Source organism: Ptychodera flava, chromosome 7 (assembly GCF_041260155.1).
Source record: "Ptychodera flava strain L36383 chromosome 7, AS_Pfla_20210202, whole genome shotgun sequence".
NCBI lineage: Eukaryota > Metazoa > Hemichordata > Enteropneusta > Ptychoderidae > Ptychodera > Ptychodera flava.
This window is the reverse complement of record NC_091934.1, coordinates 41,200,626-41,217,403: the sequence shown is the minus strand read 5'-3', so window position 1 is coordinate 41,217,403 and position 16,778 is coordinate 41,200,626. Positions and strand designations below refer to the sequence as shown.

General features: G+C 38.6%; 1 protein-coding gene across 2 annotated transcripts in view; it reads right to left on the bottom strand.

Moving 5' to 3' along the window:
• The window catches only part of LOC139136236 (deoxynucleoside triphosphate triphosphohydrolase SAMHD1-like), a 37,905-nt gene that overhangs the window by 12,422 nt on the left and 8,705 nt on the right, over positions 1-16,778 (bottom strand). Inside the window, exons 1-5 of one of the 2 annotated variants that reach the window (XM_070703972.1) lie at positions 6,880-7,302; positions 3,078-3,175; positions 535-695; positions 289-407; positions 70-146 (exon numbers count right to left, since the gene is read on the bottom strand). The gene's annotated coding sequence lies outside the window, so the exon portion shown is untranslated. Of the gene's footprint in view, positions 1-69; positions 147-288; positions 408-534; positions 696-3,077; positions 3,176-6,879; positions 7,303-16,778 lie in introns of those variants that run through there. The other variant, XM_070703971.1, reaches the window with a different exon arrangement.

The window sequence follows — 16,778 nt, the reverse complement described above, 5'->3', positions numbered from 1 at the left end:
AAAGTATGTCTCTTATGATGACTGTATACATTTAACATATTTCAATGTGTAGAAAACTTTCAGACTTACCGACCAATCTTCGTACCCAAATGGTTTATATGTCGGAAGGAAATGGTTCTAAAATAGATGGGAAAATGGACCATGGCCTGGAGAGAAGAAAATTTATCAGAATAAATATATAAACATCTTGTTTTTTCAAAAGTTTGCGATATTACAAATTGGTCAATGACTTTTCAAACGTACTGATTTGTCACAAACTAAAAATACTTTTCAAAGCAAGCAACTTGCCCAAATCATGACACAGAGCTGCCAATCCAATGCATAACTCCTCTCGCTTGGTTATTCCAACATCTTCTTGATATCGACCTTTGAGATGCCTTACCATTTTTAAGGCCAAGTAGCATGTCCTGAAAAATGAAATGACACATAAAAGTTAAATATAAAGCATTATTCCTGAAAAGGTATCGAGCCTTACAGGTGTGTTAGGGGGTGTATGTTAAATGCTGCACCACTTCTACAATTAAAACTAATTACCCGATACTGTGCTCGAACCGTGTGTGGACAGCACCCGGATATACAAAGTTCACTGTTCCTAGCTGTTTTATCTCTCTCAAACGTTGGAACTCTGGTTTGTCGATGATTTCCATGTACACGGGGTCTAATTGGACAGTCCCATGAATAGGGTCTTGAATTATCTATCAAATGGAATGAATGTGAAATATGACAGTGTGTTAGGGGAATGTATGTGACCAGTTATTCTTATAATGTTAAGGACACTTAGAGATGTAATAATGATGCCAGAGGAGTTTTAATACTACTCTCAGCAATACTTCTTATGTTCTTTCACAGTTCTTATAATTGTATGAAACAAATTTTTGACTAACATCATTGGCACTAATATCACTTGCAATGGTAAAACAATAAAATAATAAAAGTCAATACCCTGCTAGATGATACTTATATACCATTACCAATATTACTGTTCCGTCTCTTGCAACTTGCATTGCAACCTTTTAACCAAATAATTAAAATAATAACTCTGATGTTACTATATGATAACAGCTCTATGGTTAATATAAACCGTAATGCAGGATGTATTCAGTCTTATCAAACACATGATATCTATCTTTGAGTGCGCCAAAATGTCCGCCGACAAAATATAGACCTGCAGGAATATTGCTATAATCGACCAATGCGAAGGTTCTCCTTCAGAATAAAGGGACGCGATGTATTCTGCACAGTGTAAACTCAGTAAGCCTGAAAGATGTACATCACGTTATGGCGGTACAGACACGCAAACGCGCATAGTTTGTTTGTACCGTTGTCCATTCGCATTTACGTGTTAAACCTATTACTCTAAAATGTCAACCCAGATTTTTCCCGGCTGCAACAATTTTTAAAAAATCATTTTTCCCCTGACTCAACTATACTCAAATGATCTTCGTGTTTTTACAAAATAATGACTTTAAAGAATCCTGTATTGCTACGTAGTTATATACCATAATACCACAAGATATTGCATCGTTTGATTGACCAATGTTGTCTAGCATGGATGACGAATGTTTTCGCACTTCCTTAATTCGTGTGAAAACACTTACTATCTCGTGCAGAAGAACCTGATTGCACGAATACAATTTCACATCAAAGTAACAAAACGTATTAAATACAGAGGCACACTTCTGTGGTGTGACAAAGAGCATTTGCACCTTTGCTCATCCGCGCTAAAATTTGTATGACACCCACTCAACAACTTTAGTTTCACTTATTTTGATTTTGATGAGTCATCACATTCAAACGTTTATCAAATAGAAAGGAAAATTGGAAATAATTGCTATCTTACGAGCAAATGTACCCTTGAATGAAGTATATATACCTTCAAACGAATTTTAAGGACAGTTTATTTTTCATCGAACTCTGATGATAAATGACTAAGCAAAAGTCAAATAAGGCAAGCCAAATAGATAATAAGAGCGTGTTTTACATCTGAAGTATGAATAGTTTTCTGAGTAAGCTTCTTCAATGAGAGCAGCATGGACATCATAAACTTAAGTTCACCTTTTATGGTGACACTTCCATCGCCATATTCAAGATGTCAAGAAATATTGCATGGGATTGGTCAAGTATGCACTTAGAGCATCCGCATGTCTTTAAGATGCACTCTGATATTCAGTAGTAATTTGTCACAAAGTAATAGACGAGACACTCAGCTGCCACTTCATCATAGAGCTAATGAGTTACATTAAAGTTGCAAATGGTTCAATGGAGCTCAAAATGGGTATATTTCCTATTTGAAGTCACCCACTTTAAGAAAATCAATTTACCATCACACTCGACCACGGTTATGCTACCTAACACTAAAAATTCTCTAGACGACGGCAAGCAATATCCTAGATCGTTCTGTACGCAGCCTTAAGGTTTCACCACGCTGTAATGACAGTACTCTACAATACGTCTAGTGATGAAACTGTGTTATGGAAGACTCATGTTTTGCTAACTCGGCATTTGAGTTCACCATGTAGAACATAATGAAAGGACGAACAGACCAAGACAAATGGCTGTGAACACCACGCACAATATTAGACAACATCCTTTCTTTCAATTTAGTGATGAGACTAATTCGAGATTTTGCTGAGACAAGCACTGATTTTGTAGAAGCTAACTGAATAGGCACAGGGAATTCATTCAAATAGGTCAGTCTTCAAACTAAATTTTCAGGACAAGTGTTCTAATTTTCCGATTGTACGCATAAGTGACTTCTAATGTTAACAGAGGGATGCAAGCAAACCTAGATAAAGCATGTCGCCAATAATGGAGAGACATGAGAAGGTACTAGACATGGCTATCCTGTAGTGAAAATGTATGCCAGGTGTGTAACATTGTTGTGCAAGCAAAATTTAATTTAGCTGGCCACATCATGAATATGTACCAAACACGAGAAAAGCATTGCAGGCACTGAACAGGCTTTATAAATGTTTTCTATGTTTGCCTTATTTTTAGTTTGGAGATATGTAGCAAACAATATTCTCTTTCCTGATAGATGTTTGCTATCACCAACTTTTCACGATACGTTTTGATACCTTCGGGTCTTTGTTCGATGTTTCTCTCGGTATCTCATCGCTGGAGGCAGTAGAGGTTCGACGAGTCGTTTTTGGCATATCCATTTTGTTTCTTCCTTCTGTATGAGGGAAACAATGAACTTTAAAGAGAATGTAATATAAACGTAATGATTTACAAATTGTGTGTAAGTATAGTTAATTGCACGAGTAGGTGTGCTGTTACAGTTGTAATCACCACACTTATGGTCAGGAACTTGTAAACATAACGAGCCGAAGGCCGAGTGATGTTTACAACTTCCTGACCATAAGTGTGGTGATTACAACTGTAACAGCTCACCTACGAGGTGCGATTAACGACTTATACCACGAAAAACAGGCCAATCTTCTCTAAAATTTGAAATTACTGTCAATAAATCGTCTACTTTTGATTTGAATACCCACAATGGAATGGAATGACCCATTGTACGTCGAAAGGTTCACAAAGGTCATTATGCACCTGGCATGCGAGTTTGGGAGAATGACCTATCCCTGACAAGTAGGACAAGGGCTCTGGTCAACTGCAAATCTGCATTTGAATAAGGGCTACAGAGTGGTATAATGCGCCTGTGTTGAAGGAAACTATTAGTCTGATTGGTAAATAAAATGGCTTGCCTTACTCTATCTTGTTGGCTATTGGCTAGCGAGAAGGAATTCAATCCGTAGATGCATGTGATTGCCTCGTGGATGCATCAGGCTTTGAATACCATTTTCGTGTTTTCGACTGGTCAAGATGGACCTTGTCACTTGTCTGATCTGATGACCCAAGAGACTTCCTAGAGTTCCATGGACGGCCATGTAAAAACAACCAAAGTGGATTTTACACGGGCAAACTGCCCTAAAAGAGCAGCCGCTACTACGGAGCGCATACAATCCACGATGTGTACTTCAACTTATAAAAAAAGTACTTGGCGATGATAACACCGGACGGGATTGTACTATCAATGACCCTTGCAAAGGGATAATCCAAATTCTCCTGCCAGAAAATATATGTCTTTACACAACGCGAATGTGCGAGATGGCTTGGCCAGACTGCCAGCACACTGGATATTCTGGCAAGGTAATTTATTCTTTTACTAAAATATTTATACACAAAACGAATTCTGTAAAGTTATAAAATTAAATTCATTGACCAAAACAATTTGTTGTGTGTGCGGCAGTATCACAGAATTTCTTTCGACTATTCCACAAACGTTACAAAAGGCTGTACTTATTTCGATGCTATTTGTGACATATGTTTTGTGTTTGATAATTTAAGGTGAATGCGGCAACATCTCTGTACCATCAGGATTCGATGAGCAGCTTATCAAATAACAAACAGGTCACAGATCAGATGACAGTTTACGCGCCTCAAATGTATGTCTACTGCACAACAAAAGCATGTGTCGAATATATTACTACCACCTCCATCTAGTGTTAAATCAGAGGAATCTGTAAGTAAACCAGTTTCTCAAGTTACGACAAAACAATGTAACAAAACAGACAAGATTGGTCCAACCCAAGAAGACGCCGAATCTAAAGATGGACAGTCTTCATCAACAAATCATGTTGCTTACATTGAGCATGGTCCAAAGAAAGTTAAAATTGAATTATAAAATGTGGTGCTATAACATATCAGTTGAACTAATTGTCTTCATTTTGTTTTTGAATGTGTGTGAATGCTTTAGACATCTCGGCTTGAACTATTGTTCTCTTGCAAATTAGAAATCAGTCATACTTTTTTTCATATTTAAATAAGTAATCACTACACTTTTATTGATATGATAATGATTTTCTTTCATTAAAGTGTGGTGATTACTTATTTACATATGAATAAAGCATGACTGATACTTATTTTGCATAAGAACAATAGGTGTCAGTCATGTTTTCAGGGATAAATGGATGGCAAGAACAATAGGTCACATGACCTGGAGTGGTATAAAATTAAATATATCCTTATAAAATAATCACGCTAATCTCAAAAATGTGAATGCGTACATGAATCATTTCTCTTATTGATACATCATACGACAATGTTACTCGAGCTACTGAACCTTTCATGTTTTCTGACAAACTTTGGCATCTATGTTAACTTGTCCATTGAAGCTTGGCTGCCCTACAGAAGTTCTTTCCACAGAACAAAAGAATAGTACTGTTATCCACTAGCCCTCTCAGACACCTTCCTGTTTATTTGATGATTTAAATTTAACAAGGTGTCGATACAGGATCCAGTGTAGTTTCCCAGACCATTGTATTTACATTTATCTGGCCTAACGTTGGGGCGTCAACTACTTTAGGGATGTTCTGATTTCTGGCACTGAAATACGGACTATCTTTCTAATTATTTTATAATGTTTTGCATTATTTGACATTGACGCTACTGCTGAGAACAATAGCTATTATTAAATAACCCAGTTTAGCATCTATACATTTGAAGGGGACTAAAAGGGCCAATGGCAAGGTGAAGAATCAGTCTGCACTTTCAGACTGCGAACTGCATATACGGCTAGTTTTCAATCGGGTTCGAACCACAACATACGGCATCAGTCGCCTAGCGGAGAGGCCATAGAGAAGACCGCTCGGCTAATCTCCACTCCCAAAAAAGAGTGGTTCAATAGCCGGCTAAGTTGTTACATTTTTCTGACTGAGACCGCTAAACACGTTGTAGAGTTCGTGAAGCACTCACGCACGCATGCTCACTATCATACATCGCACATACACACTTTATCGAAGCGAAGAACAGAATTTCATCGCTTTAACTGGGCAAACGATAACCTCGGGGACAATTCTGTCCACCAGCAGAATTACCACCCAGAGTAGAAAATACGGCTAGTTTTCAATCGGGTTCGAACCAACAACATACGGCATCAGTCGCCTAGCGGAGAGGCCACAGAGAGGACCGCTCGGCTAAATCTCCACTCCCAAAAAAGAGTGGTTCAATAGCCGGCTAAGTTGTTACATTTTTCTGACTAAGACCGCTCCACACGTTGTAGAGATCGTGAAGCACTCACGCACGCATGCTCACTATCATACATCGCACATACACACATTATCGAAGCGAAGAAATGAATAAGAATGATGTTCACTTTTGTGAATATGAGCTGTTGACCTTTTATTCTCTTATAATTGCAACTTCTTGATTGCGGTGATTTTTTGTTTTGCATAGATATTCTGCAACATATACCAATTCTTTCAATCATATTCGATTTTTATTATTTTAGTCTTGTGTTTCTATGGCAAATGAACATCTTTGTTGGTGTACAGGTGCGCACAGGTATATCGATATTCAGCAACAGGTTCAGCTATAAAATTGAGAGCGACTCTAAGATAGTGAATATCACCAAAACATGTTTACACTAAACTACTTACGAGGCTCTTGCTTTTCCCTTTTACCTATATCTTTAGATACTTGTCCACCGTTTGGTCCAGGGGCAATCATTCCATAGTTTTAAACACTTGTTTTACCAGTTCGAAATTGTCTTCAGAAATATAACTCTCTCTTATATGTAATAAAATAGGTCTGCTGCTGTTTTCACCTTTTCTTCATCTTCTCTTTTTGTTTGCCCCCCCCCCTTTAATAAGGTATTCAAAACCCCAAGGTCCTCAGCAGTCATCAGTCATCAGTCACCTGAGACTGGCCGTTTTGATAATTAGCGGCACAAAATGTGCTGTCATTGTTAAACACAGTATTATACAGAGCAATTTTGTTTTCATAATAGCACACTAAATCATCCGGAAAAGGTGATAAGTTATCACCTTTAAGACATTGAATAGTTCCTCAAACAGCTTTTACACTTCATGTACTTACGTCCTTTACTTTTCATCTCTCCAGCTCTATCTTCATGAACGTTTTTCACTAATTTTATTAGAGATGGCCTATTCATAGTTTCAAATAGTTCAATTAGCAGGTCCAGTTTGTCATAGGAAATGTAATTTCCCTTTTCTAAATTGTCAATAAATCCATCGCTGTCTCAATTTTCTCTTCGTCTACCCGTGGTAGTTGTTTCGTCCTTAACAAGTATTTCATGGAGACAACATCGTCGGCATTTAATAACTGATTCAATTTATAGAACAGCTTATTCAATGGGCAAATTTCATAGCGAGGACCTGGTGCTGCTGCCATGACAATTTTTTGTCATCTACAGTTGTCTTCGTCTTTCTTTGCATGGAGTAAACTTGAAGTCAAATCAAATGATTGATAAACAGTGGATATGTTATCTGAGGAATACTGTTGATAACAATTTAACAAAAATAAATAAATTAATATTGAGCAGAACTTTAAGTCTTGCTTACTTTTGCAACAAACCAAGAAGACTCAAGTGTTCACCGGAAGTATGTTGATTCTTTGTGTGCTTTGACATAATCTCAGTTTCTGAAACAATCAAGGACAATACAGCTCGATAGAAGTAGGCTATCAAGTGTTGCTGCAGAATAATAATGATGATAATTTGGTAAAGAATATTTTTGTTCAGGTAGTATCACCTAGCTTGTTTGGCATGGCGGAGGGTGAAGTGATAATTAGCGCAGATTAAGCATGCTGACATAATTGATAGATCGGCTAATGAACTAGTGAGAATGGCTAATACATGTATTTTGAATTAACTGAATCGAGATACAATCAGATATGCACCTGCCTTTTTTCCACAGGGCGCAGGGATTGGAAAATGGCCAGAAAAATACAAATAAAAATAAATAATGTTACTAATTCAAAAAGCAATAATATGAAATTTTTTCATTGCTTGCGGCTATACCGCGCCCGGGCCCGGTACTAGGTGACCCAGCTCGCTTGAAAGTGATATGATGGTATGCAGGTTTTCGTATCCCATGCAGAATAATGTTTTTAACGTTTGAAAACAACGTTGAAATGGTCTCTACCAGTCCAAGACCCAAGCGCAATAGACATACAGTTGTTGATCATCGTTAAAGAAATTGATATCAGGAATGATGGCAAAATTGTACAATACTTCAGCTGTCTCCTGGCATTTTATTGTAACATATAATTGTCAATCTTAATGTTTGCTGAAATTCTAGTATCATTGTATTCAGAGAAACATTAACACGCTTAATACGTGAGTCGTAAACATGTCTGATATATAGTGTTTCCTCTGAACATAAATTATCGATTTCGTTTTGTCAAAAGAGACCTAACTTTATCCTTCAAACCACTATCAGTCGTCAGAAATGTGCATGCAAGTCCTTATCAAACCTATAGATTTGCATTCAGTTATCACAAATTTATTTCAGAGCTGTATCAGTTCACAGAAGCTCAAATGCTCATATGCACAGAATATTTTGGGGTGTAATGTATCTGCTGCAGATTGAAGTATTTCCGAAAGACGAAATTTTGAGTTGTGCAGCTCTTTGGCGGCATTTACAAACACCTCTGGAGGGGGAGGCGGAAAAAAACCAAATAAGTTCTCCGATTTCTATAAATGCCTCCCTAAATGATCTCAAAACGCGTTCAAATGCCCCTTCTGCTATATTTTGAAATCTCCCTCAAACAAAACATGTGTGTGTGTCTTTGTGTGTCTGTGTCTGTGTCTGTGTGTTCCAGGGGAGGGGCGAAGTTTGAAATGTATTTTTCTCGTACTGATGGCTTCATCATCCGTCATGAAAACTGAACATAAAAAAGACATTACCTATATCTTCTTGCCAATTTTTAGTACGTTAATAAAATGCGTTTTCTTGTACTCACCACAGCATGCTAGAATAACAACATTCTGTTTGGCAAACTATTCTCCATATATGTAAGACACTGGACAGAAATTACAGGGCGGGGGAAGAATGGTGTTTTCAAGGGGTCGCAATTTAACATTTTTAATGGTCATGAAATTTCATACTTGCCTTGTGGGGACGCTCATTATCTTTGAACAACTATTAGAAGGCAAGGTGTGACCTAACTAGTGCATTGTTTACAAATATCAAATCATAATACATGGGAGTCAGACTGTTAACAAATTTGCCCGAGTAAACAAGCTATGTGTGTACGTTTATATATGTCGGATAATCTGTGTACAAATTGTGAATGTGTCCAAAAATTTGATATTTAGATTTTATCAATAACATTGATCCACTATGCAATGTAGTCTATAGGAAACTGTCACAAGGCTGGTTTGTTTTCCAGATAGTGCAGAAGTACGCCTACTCAGACCTTTGTGACTGGGTTCTTTTCTCTTTGGGACCCCCGGTGAAAGTGTAAAATCAAGACAAACAGGTTTCCGAGTTTACGAGCGTATTTGTTTCTCAAGCTCCAATCATATGAATATGGTACCCATAGTACACAAAATATCATACAGGGACAGTCGCCCGTATCGTGACTGCTATTATAGACAACAAAGTGGACTGTATGTATGAAATATCTCAGAAAACTGAGAAAATAGAACGACATGACACAACATTAAAGGCAACACAAGGACATAGCACATGTAACGAGTTACAAATGGGTGGTGGTTTCATACAACTTGCCCTACTTGCAGGCTGTCGACTCTGAGTCCTCGGCAGTTCAGTATCACAAGGTTGCTCAAAGTGTCGCAATGTTCAGGTTTTCCCATGAGTCTCTTAAAGTCCACGTCCAGCGAATTTAGTGTGGTCAGTAGTATGGTTTCACTCATCTTGTAGGCTCATTTTCAGGCACATGGTCACAGAGGTCTTCCAGTCAGGTATATATCATTCTGGCGTTTTCAGTTCCTCAGTGTAATTCGTTCTCCCCCGCTGCTACTGACTGGAGCCTTTATACATGCAACCCAGGTGCACAGTTCCACCCACTGTACTATTCATCTGCTAGATACTTAATTCTTGTCATTATTCTCACTACTCCACTGTCTATTGTTCTGGCCAGTGCCCCGAATATTCAATTCAATAGAACTTTATTTGTCCCAAACACAGGCAATTAAAAGCGTGGCTCAAATACAACATCAAAAATATATAATAAAAATTTACAAAATGGTAGGAGATGCAGAACTAAATAAAAAAACAGTTTAGGAATCATTTAAAAGACGCACAGCGGTTGGAATGAATGACAACTTGCGCCGGTTTGACCTGCAAGCCGGATATCTAAAACGCCGACCAGAGGGAAGTGAGTCGAACTCTGCTGTTAAAATATAATCACTAGACAAAGAATTGAGCGGGCTTTCCTGAGTACTTGCTTATTATGAAACGTAGAAAGACTTCTCTGGGATGTTCAATTAGTTTTGAGCTAAGTGAAACAATTCTATCAAGTGAAGTTTTGTTTTTAACAGACAGATTTTGATACCAACAAATGAATGAAAATGAAATAACGCTTTCAATGTAAGATTTATAAAAAAGAGATAAAATTTGTCTATCAACCATGAAATGAACGCAGTTTCCTTAAAAAGTACAATCTTTGCTGCCCCTTCTTCAAGATAGCATCGGTGTTATGATCCCATTTCAATTTGTTGTCAAATATTGAACCAAGGTATGTATACTTCGAAACAATCTCGATTTCTTGATCGTGAACAATGGACGTAGTAGGGTTGCGTTCATGCCTCCTAAAATCTATTATCATTTCCTTAGTTTTCTTAACATTTAAGTTTAGATACGAATTATCACACCATTCAACAAACTCGCTAAAAGCGGGACCATGATGACATTCTGATCCCTGTAGAAGTGAAAGCAGAGCACTATCGTCAGCAAACTGAACAAGATGGCTACCTTCATGTGTACTTCTACAATCTTATATTCATAAGTTGTCTCAGAGCTCTCATCGGAAAGTTATGCATCAGCACTAACTATCTCACCACCTCTAAATAGACATACATATTGACTACCATAACCACCAATCAGAATGACAAGAGACAAGACACATATAACACAGACAAAACCACACCCTGTTGATACGTTGTTACAGTACTTCCCCTTTTTAAGATAAATTCTTTTCGTCCTAATACTTCAATCACAAGTATCTGTACTGAATCAGTGAATAAACTGTTGTATTTCACTTGAACTGTTAAAAATTCAGTTAACCTCATCTGAATTTGTTGAGCTTCTGCTCAAATGGTCTGCTTCGTTATTGTCTGTACCCTTTATGGCAACAATCCTGTAACAAAAGGATTGCAGGTACAAAGCCCATCGCATAAGTCGACCATTCGATACTTTAGCACAGTTAAGGAAGATAAGTGGCTGGTGGTCAGTCAATCAGGAACTTTTTGCCATAGAGATATTGTTGGAATTTACGTATTCCCCATACTAATGCCCATCATTCTTTCTCTATCACAGAATATGCAGTTTCCCATCTATGCAATTTACGGCTAGCATAAACCACTGGAAATTTTTCTTCTTCATGTTCATGTAAGACCATCGCCCCAGTCCACTGTCAGCTGCATTGGTTCTCAGAATGAAGGACTTTGTGAAATCTGGAAGTCTCAACACAGGGTAACAACTGAGGGCGCGCTTAAAATCAGTAAATGCCTCCTCCTGGGGCTCTTCCCAGTTAACTAATTTAGGTTGACCTTTCCTTGTTAGGTGGCTTAAAGGAGCTGCCATTGTGGCAAAGTTTGGTGTAAACTTTCTATAATAACTTGCCATTCCCAAGAATGATCTGACTTGCTTAACTGTGTATGGACGTTCTGTTTCCAAGAGGGCATGAACTTTTTGAGGTACCATTTGAAATTGCCCTCGTCCCACCAAATAACCAACGAACTCTGGACTGTGGTATCCAACAAAGCATTTACCCTGCCTGCTCTAGACGATTGAACACCTCAATTATACTATCATATGCTCCTTCCAAGTTTTACTATGTACAAGTATGTCATCTATGACATTCTCAACTCTCCCTTCCAATCCCTTCAAAACTTTCCTCATAAGCCGACTAAAGGTCGCAGGTGAATTTACTAGGCCGAAAAGAGTAAACCGAAATTGGTATAATCCTTGAGGGGTGAGAAAAGCTGTCTTTTCCTTTGCATGTTCAGCCATAGGGATTTGCCAATACCCTTTTGTGAGATCGAATTTTGTAAAGTACCTGCTTCCTGTTAGTCGTGTGAAAAATTCCTCAGAATTTAGCATTGGTTCTGCATCAAATGTAGTGACTTTGTTTAACTTTCTAAAGTCGATACAAAATCTTACAGTACCATCTTTTTTCCTAATAAGCACGATGGGCAAGGCATTTGGAGAATCTGACGATTCAATCACTCCCATCTCTAACATACTTTCAACTTCCTTGCGCACAGTATCTTGAGAGGCAAAAGGAAGTGAATATGGTTTTGATCTTATTGGATCATCATAAATTAATTTAATGTCATGTTCTCCTACATTTGATTTGCCTGGAATATCAGTCAGTGTGTTCGTAAATGTCATTAGAGTTTTTCTTTCTTCTCTCACTTTTTCAGCACTTAACTGTTTATTCACATGCACATCTTCCGCGCTCTCTTTCCTATTGTTGGAGTAGTTTCTAACAACTCGTCCACATACCACTGATCACCTTTACCCTATGATCATCATCTTCCCCATTCTCAATTACTCCAAAGCAAACAGTCTGCATTACACCTCATTTAACAAAATTATATTTGTCTCCTGCTTGTTTACGCTCTTCATACTTTTTTAACAAGTTGGCATGATAAGCTTTAGCTTGTTCTTTATCTCCAAACGATACTTCTTGGGACCAACTTTTTCTTTGACAACATATGGACCCTGCCACTGCATTTTGAGTTTGTCATTTTCTGTAGGAAGTAACAATAGCACACTTTCTCCTACTTTGAAATGCCTATCCTTAGTTTTCTTATCAAAATGATACTTGTACCTCGACTGTGATTTCAGCAATTCCTTTCGGCTAATTTGCAAGTTTCCTCCAGTCTTTTCTTCAGGTCAGGCACATACTGATATGTAGATTTACATCAGGCAGTTTCCCCTGTCCACAATTGTCTTAATATTGCCATGGATCCCCTGACTGTACATCCGTATGAGAGCTCAAATGGCGCGAACCCTAAGCTTTCCTGTGGGGCTTCCTAGTGCAAATAAGAGTGGTCCAATATACCGATCCTAACCTTTAGGTTGCTCTTTACACATTTTCCGAGCATAAATTTTAACATACTATTAAATCGTTCAACTAACCCATTGCATGCGGGGTGATATGGGGTTGTTGTAAATTGCTCAATAGACAACAGCTGATTAACCTCTTTCATGACATCCAACACAAATTGCTTGCCGAAGTCAGACAAAATGCCTTCTGGTACTCCTACTCTACTAATATTCCTACAAATGCCATGGCCACAACTTCAGTTGTAATTCTTTTCAGTGGCACTGCTTCGGGATGATTGGTCGCACAATCAAAAACTGTTAGAATATAACAGTTTCCCTTGTCTTTCACGGGGCCTATAGGTCCTATCAAATCAACAGCTACCCTCTTAAATGGGGTGTCAAGTAGTGGCATTTTCCCAAGTGGCACCATGCCAACCTTTTCCTTTGGAAATGCATACGCATCACATGATCGACAATACCGTGCAATGTCATCATGTATACCTTGCCAATAGAATTGTGTAAGGAATTGATCACAAGTTCTCTTTGCAACTAGGTGACCAGCAAGCACAGAGTCGTATCCAAGCCTCATTACTTCATCGCGAAATTTCTTGACCACCACTAACTGTGTAAACATCCATTCCTGTTCTATCTTTGGCGATTGAAATTCCCTGTAAATCAACCCTTTGCTCATAATAAAACTGTACAAGTTACTCGAACCACTTACTCTCTCCTTACCTACTTCACCAAATCTCGCATTTGTTTCAAGCTCGGGTCAGTCTGTTGTGCTTCTTTGAGCACTTCTACAGTAACTATTTCCTTTCCACACTCTGACACTATCATACGGTGAGCTGGCTTCCCCTACCTGAGCCCTAATCTGCACAGCTTGTACCACTTCAATCCCATTATTGGTTTCATGCACACTTGCATCAGAACTCTCATGGTTCACACACAAACTGGGATTAGGGTTTCTGGGCTCTCTAGCTAAGTCAATATTCCCTATGATTAAGTCACATATTGGTGTCTGCATACACAATGCATCAACCTCACCTTGGTAGTAGGGTGTGCTTATATTTAGTCTGGCCACTGGGGCTCTCCTACAGGTACCATCTATCATTACACAAGTCCGGACCTCCCCCGTTAGCTGAGTAGATTTCACCAAATCACTCCTCACTACCACACCACTACCTCCACTATCGCGCAGTACTTTTATCTTGACATCATTGATGATGCCTTCAACACTGGCATACCACAAACTGTTGCATTAGGACGTGAAATGCTGGCAACGCTAACTATAGGCAATTCGTGACAACATTTCAAAACTACTTTGTCCTTATCACTAAACATGGATGCCTGCCCTTTTCTGGTTCTTTCGACATTACACATGTTGCTGATACCTGCTTAACTAGGAAGTCAGTTGATATGGAAGTTTCGTCACTGTCTATTTCCACTTTCAAGGCAGCAGTCTTTACAGACTGATGATTAGACCCTTGACTCCTGGATTGAGCAATTAGATGACCAACTTTACCACACTTGAAAATTTCCTTGATTCTTTCTTTTTATCCTGACCTTCTTGAAATTGTTTCCTGAAGGAGCCCCTAGGACTCTGGAAATTATTATTTGAACTCCCCTGGCCTTTCTTTTTAGATGTAATTTGTCTAGCCTCTCTCTGTCCATCTGCTAATTTGACCATTTCTTGGACGTCAGATGGTGCTCTTTCATGCAACAATAAAGCAAGCTCAGGCAAACAGGTGTTCAGAAATTGTTCCCCCATTATGAGATCTGGTAGTCCTTCAAATGATTGCTCCACATTGGACATTTCAATCCATTTTTGTAAGTAATTTTGAAGTCTAACAACAATTGTGTCGCAGTTTCATTTCCCTGCTGCTTTGCTGTGCAAATTTCCTTCTGAACCCTTCTTCATTTAAATTATACCTTCGCAACAATGCTGCTTTCACTTTCTCATACACCATAGCACCATTCACAGGCATACAAGTATACACAGACAATGCTTTGCCGGTTAACAGTGCACTAAGACAAACAGCCCATGTACACGGCTCCCATTCTTGACTCCTAGCAAACAATTCAAACCATACCAAGTATGCATCCATGTTATCCTTTCCATCATTGAATTCAGGCAAGTTTTTAAAACTCTAGCTTTGCTAGTACCAGTTTTAATAGTTTGAAATCTTTCTTGTCTTCAGAAGCTGCTATCTTCAACTTACGTTTTTCTAATTCAAACTCTCTTGTCGTTTCTTGTTCTGATAACTTTTGTCTTTCAAAATCCAAATTTAGTACAGCACGTTCAGTTTCTCTTTTTAAGCTTCTCGTTTTGCATGTCTTTCGTCACGTGCGATCTGTTGTTGCCCTCGTATAAATTCAGCAAGCTCTTGGCCCTTAAATCCAATTTCAATTCCAACTTGCTTGAGGTCAACTAAATCCATTGTTAAATTGGAACCTGTCTTGATTTCACGTTTCACACTTTCACAGAAGATTGGACTATTTAGTCCCCTTTCGTAATGTTTTTCACTACCAGTGATTTCCACATGGTGTCAAATGCCAAATACAATTTGTTATGTAGGTCATTTCCCCCACACTCATCATGACCTAAGTTCAATTAGTCTAGAACATTCTCAAGGTCACTGCTCTTAATGACCTCACAACCTTGAATTCAATTAGTCATGTTTGGAATGTTCTGGAAAGTTAATTAGTTGTGTAAGAGAGATAATTTTAGAACAGTAATTAGCATGTCAATAAAAGTCCTAGATTGTTCTTATATGCCTTTATGTAAGCACATGGGTATAAAAGGGACGTGCACAGCTTCCAGTCAGCCTTTCGGGATCATGTCTCTTGTGTGTTACTACAAGTGTTTCGAAAACTCCAGCAGTAGTCATTCTCAAGACTTTTCAAGACCTTCACTGCCAACGCTGGATTTATACTGTGGACTTTGTGCAACTTCAAGCCTGCAAGCCAAAGGACTGTTCATTCATTCGCCAGACTGTTACAACTCTGAGACTGGAGCTTTGCCGTCCCAGTTGCTCTATCCCTGACTTAGCAATTAGATTTATTTTCGTAATAAATTTTGTTTAAACGTTAACTGCTGAGTTCACCCTTTTGTTTGTTTTCTCTGCACGTAACAAATTGTCTGCCTAATTTCAAATTTACAGTGAATTGCCAATCCCACTGCTGCCACCAAATATGTCATAAGGCTTGGTTGTTTTCCCGATAGTGCAGAAGTACGCCTACTCAGACCTTTGTGACTGGGTTCTTTTCTCTTTGGGACCCCCGGTGAAAGTGTAAAATCAAGACAAACAGGTTTCCGAGTTTACGAGCGTATTTGTTTCTCAAGCTCCAATCATATGAATATGGTACCCATAGTACACAAAATATCATACAGGGACAGTCGCCCGTATCATGACTGCTAAGTAGACAACCAGGTGGACTGTATCTCAGAAAATAGAACAACACGACACACACAACATAAAAGGCAACACAAGGACGTAGAACATGTAACGAGTTACAAATGGGTGGTGGTTTCATACAACTTGCCCTACTCTTGCTAATGGCTTGTTGCAGGCTGTCGAATCCTTGGCAGTTCAATGTCACACGGTTCCACATAGTATCTCCATGTTCAGGCTTGCTCACACTCTTTCTATGTTCAGGTTTACACAAGGTGTCTAAAAGTCCACGTCCAGCGGAGTTTAGTGTGGTCAGTAGTGTGGTTTCACTCATCTTGTA